The 5400-nt window shown below is 34.0% G+C and overlaps 1 protein-coding gene across 1 annotated transcript in view; it reads right to left on the reverse strand.

The window, feature by feature from the left end:
- unc5cb (unc-5 netrin receptor Cb) overlaps positions 1-5400 on the reverse strand; it is a 199839-nt gene that overhangs the window by 90417 nt on the left and 104022 nt on the right. The gene's annotated exons all lie outside the window — the stretch shown is intronic.

The raw sequence follows: 5400 nt of genomic DNA on the forward strand, positions 1-5400 counted from the left end.
TTAATTATTATAAAAAATAATTATTATTCTAAAAAACTAATTTATGTAAATAATTTGATAGAAGATTCGCATGTGACACTACAGAACAAAACTTGTTATTGTAGAATAATAAATAATTTAAAAAAGATTTATATTTTTATATTTTATAAATGTATTCTAAAAAATATTAAAATAATTATAAATCATTAAAAAAAATTATAAATATCTAAAGAAATATATAAAATAATAATTATAAAAATAAATAAAAAAATTTGAAATGGATGTAGTTTAACATGTCACACTGCAAGACATAACTTCCATGCTATTATAAATGCTTTAATAATCTGTCAACAAATGCAATTAATTGCTCCATCACTAAAATTACTTTCCTTTCTATCCGATTTCCTATCTAGACCATAAAAGCTACTGTAATTATGTGAACCAGCAGTCAGAGAGCTAGATAAGCGTTTAGGGAACTCTCACTCAAGTCTGGCTCCATTCTGGTACAAAACGCTCACTTTTCACCGTCCAATCAAATCAATATCCAGTACATGCAGCTCAAAATCATGTTTCTCTCAGAAACACGTCACATTATGGAAGTGAAATGAGTTGCAGACTCCGTCTCATGTTGATGTTCTGTTGTAAATCCTGAAGTGAAACAACCCAGCAGTTATTGTAGTGCACACGTTACACGCTGTAGAAATGAAGACAAACAGGCCTGTATTCTCTCTCCAGTTATTTAGCCGCTTATTAGGATTAGGAATCTAGAGCTGGCACTGAAATTACATTTCTAATGCGCTGAATAGAGCTCACATTTCTCACACATTCCTCCTGTCCTCCAAAGCCAACAACCACTCCAACTTGCCGTTATATTTGCATCAAAACGGCATTATATTGGAAGCTACAATGCAGAACGGTTTTATTGGAAACGCGGCGTTCATCTGCGACCGAATTATTCCCGAGGCCGTCATTTAACTCCTCACAAACTCATTTCAGACGCTCACGGACGACACATCAAAGTCTGGCCTGGAAACGATGGCATGAGGAGCGACGTGAAGCGGTTTGATTGAGGCAGAGGCCCGTGGGAACAGCTGCTCAGTGACCGCAGCACGATTGACCCTGTTTAAGAGCCACTATCAGCTTCAATAATTAAAACCTGTGTGATGCTGGAGCTTCAGCCCAGAGAAATACGCACGCATTATGTACTGTACTGTACTGTTTTAAATCATTGAATTGTTTTGAATACGGCAAATAATAAACAATAATGTTATAATATTTTATCATATATAATATTTACGATACAAAAAAAATCTAAATCAAAATGTTTAGTTTTAATATGTAAAAAAATAATTGATGCCCAATTTCACTTATTAGAAAAGCATTTAAATTCTTGAAGGAATTCTAGATTAAATAATAAATTTAAGTAAAATTTATATAAATTTAAAATATAAACTAAAATAAAATTGTCTAAAAATAAAAATGTAAAAAATATTTTTATATTTTATATATTAAATTTAACATAATTGTATAATTTATACAATAAATTATATTATATTTATAAAATAAATGATTAGAAATAATATACAATTCTAAATTGCTATTAAAAATAATAAAATATAAAAAAATAGTTTTAAAAAATATACAATACTAAATTTCACAAAATATATACATGTTAAATATAAATTATAAAATTACATTTAAAAATACAGATTTTAAAGATAATATCAGTTAAATTCACATTTATATATCAGCTATCATGAGGATTCTCAATCTTCACATAAAAATGACAAGATGAAATATTATTTTATTTTAATATTTTGTCATCTTTTTTCTTTATATACACAAACATATTTTGTAATTTAATATAAAATTCTATTAATTAATTATATTATATTCATGGTTATTTTATTATTAAATTAAAAATGCATATAAAATATTGCTTTTAGTATTTTTTACATTTTTATTCTTATATATAGTATTCTTATATATACTTATTTCAGCCAAATAAGATGATATCTGGACAGCACTTGCTGGATTAAACCTTCATATGATGAGACGGTTCAAGACGAGACTGACGCTGTTGGCAAAAGCAATGAAACTGAAGCGTTCCTATTTACTTCTGGTGGCCGTTTTGTGTGGCAAGCAACATAATTAAACACGGCGGGTGAGAAACACGCGGCTCGGAAGAAACAAATCGACTGCCATTCATCTTGTCGCTCCTAAATGCCGTAGCTCACAGATGAAAACAGGCCCACACCCATCGCAATCATTCAGATGCTATAAATAGGCGCGATCCCAAACGGCCCATCGGATGAGTGTTTAAGAGGCCGGATCGATAGGAGAACATTTGAGTAGGTGTTTCTCCTCAAAGCCACTCAATTGGCTTCCAGAGAAATCAATTTGCAGCGAGCTAATGATCTGCTGCTCGGCCTCCGCAGTAAGCCAACTCTTTCTTTATATATTTTGAGGACAGCAGGCTGGAGCCGCGCGGCTCTGCTTCAGCTCCACACAAAATGTCTGTTAAACTGCCTCTCTGACCAAACACACCAAGAAAAGCAGCGCAAGAGAGAGCCATCACAACACACACAGAGAGAGAGAGAGAGAGATTGTGACCATCAGATCAGGTTTCCCTCCGCTCAAATAGCTATTGACCAGCCCGAGCAGCTTCAAGAATTCTTTTCTGTCAATCAGGGGAAATTAGAGAGGAGAGGAGAGGAGAGGAGAGAGGACAGGACAGAGGAGAGGACAGGAGAGAGGAGAGGAGAGAGGAGAGAGGAGAGGACAGGACAATATTAATTATAATGTATTTATATTTATATTTATATATTTTTTATTTATTATTAAAATTGAAGATTTAAAAAAAAAATACTGTGTTTTTTATATAAAAAAAAAAAAAAAAACAGTAGGCCGTATACAGTATGCTAGCAATGAAATTCTGTTTTTCTCTCTTCCTCTTCCAGGAGTGCGACAGAAGCCTGGCTCTGGAGTGATTTAGTCTCAGATAAAGAAGGAGAGGACAGAGGAGAGGACAGAGGAGAGGAGAGGACAGAAGAGCGGAGAGGAGAGAGGTGAGGAGAGGAGAGGACAGGAGAGAGAAGAGGACAGGAGAGAGAATAGGAGAGGACAGAGGAGATCTTCCTCTTCCAGGAGTGCGACAGAAGCCTGGCTCTGGAGTGATTTAGTCTCAGATAAAGATAAAGTTTCACATTTGCGCTCTCAGCACACAAACTCCTCTGACATTCAGGGACGAGGGCCGATACGCAGCGTTAACCTCATCTTCATCAATGTCACAGCTAAGAAAGCCGTCGACAGGATGATTGAAAACCAGTTTGCTGCAAGCTTTAAACTTAAACCCCAATACACAGATGAAGATTTTATTTCCATTCAATTCAATCTGCATGTCTGTTCGATACGTGTTATTGTGTGTGTGAAGTTTTAGCAGGTTCCTCCAGTGAATCACAATGGTCAGTGTGAGACAGAATCAAACACCCCGAGGGTCTGGAGCCATTACAGACGACACGGCTGCTTTGATTGGCTGCATTCAGCTGCCAAAAAAGGGAAATTGAGTTGTCGACGCGAGCGCACAGGTAGCAATCTCGCTCTCTGGCGTTCAGTGCCACATCCCTATTGAACGGCTGGATATTAAATCCCCACGGACACACACACACACACACACCAGCATTGTCCAGCACCTCATTTCCAGCCCAACATCACTCCCATCCTCCGCAGGATTCAATAAAAGGAGAATTCAAACTCAAACCGGCATGAAGCACAGCAGCTGCGGGTTTACATGACAATAAACTACAAATTCAGACCGGACAAAATCCAGTAACAACCAAACTAATGTGCCAAATTGTGTAATTGGTTTCACATTTTGAAACACTTCCTCTCGAAATGAGTTAGTTTTGTAAAAATTTCAGGTTGTCTTTTAGATTACAATGTGTTTGTCTCTTTTTTTATAAGCAAAACTGCATAAAAAGAAACGTTTACAATCCAAACTGGACTGACAACTGTTTATGGTAAAAAAATAAAATAAATAAATAAATAACACTGAAAAATAAAATGAATAAATAAATAAAAAATAAATTATATATGCTATGTATGAATTATATCACATCATCACTATTTCATATTGTAGCAATTAATTCATACAAGAAATAAATGTACACTTTAATAACAACAAATTAGAAAATCATTAAAAATATATAAATAATAAATCCAATATATAACTGTATTTACTGTAGTTACACTCCAAACCAGGCTGACAACAATAATACATTTATAACAAATAATATATAATTATATATATAAATAATAAATACATAAAATAAATTGATACTTTAATTGTAACTTTTAAAAATAAAGAAAACACTACATATAATAAATATATATTATTTAAAATATATTTTAAAAGAATTTCATTTAATGTAAATTGTGTAAATTATGTGAAAATAATGTGTAAATTATGTGAAACCTGTTTTTAAGTAAAAAAATATTTACATTCAAACCTGACTGGCAACTGTATTCTGTTAAAAAAATTAAAAATAAAAATAAACATGAAAAACATGAAAGATTTGTAATAATGTTTGAATATTTTAATAATAAATTAATTTCAATACTAAAAAATACCATAATTAATCAAATATAATAATAGATAATAGGGAATATATACAAAATATTGTGTTATTTCATATATATTATTATATCTGTATGTGTATGTAGAGAAATGTAGAGAATGGAGAGAAACAGCGGTTCAGTTCTAGAAGTGCCAGCCGCTCGTGATTCGCTGAATGTCGTCATCACAGGAAACAGCGGTGCTAAAGTAACGGCCAAAACATGCTAAAATGAGCTGAGAGACGCTGAACTCTTCAGAGCAACAGAAACACAGATGAGACACAAACGAGACAGAAGAGTTGAAAGCGAGCTCCTGAAGCGCTCTGTAACTGCAGAGAGAAGCTCCAGATCCCACGAGTGATTGTTACCAAGGGTTCATGTGAAACAAGTGCCAGACAGAAGATCTGGGTATCAAATCCTCCTAATGATGTCCGTGTCCCAAACAAACCCTTTCTATCACCAGTTTATGGCCTTCTCTGTGCAGCCCTCGCAGTTTAACAAGGCTGAGAAATTCCACTCTCAAACTGGAGGAAGGTGGGGGGTGTCGTAAAAAGTCTCCTCTGAATTATTCATTTGCTTGATTTTCTGACTTTAAGACCCGACCACCTGAGGGACGAGAGCTGCTGTGCATGCGAGGCCTTCTCATTCATATCTCTGTACCCCATCCCAAAACACCCCCGCTGATACAGAAATTTGTTTACAAACTGGACTGACAACTGTATTCTGATAAATAAATAAACATATTATATACGCCATCTCTTTTCATCACAATATTTTAATAATAAATATATAAAATAAATTTATATT

This window comes from Sinocyclocheilus rhinocerous, unplaced genomic scaffold (assembly GCF_001515625.1).
Source record: "Sinocyclocheilus rhinocerous isolate Xijiao unplaced genomic scaffold, SAMN03320098_v1.1 scaffold15, whole genome shotgun sequence".
NCBI lineage: Eukaryota > Metazoa > Chordata > Actinopteri > Cypriniformes > Cyprinidae > Sinocyclocheilus > Sinocyclocheilus rhinocerous.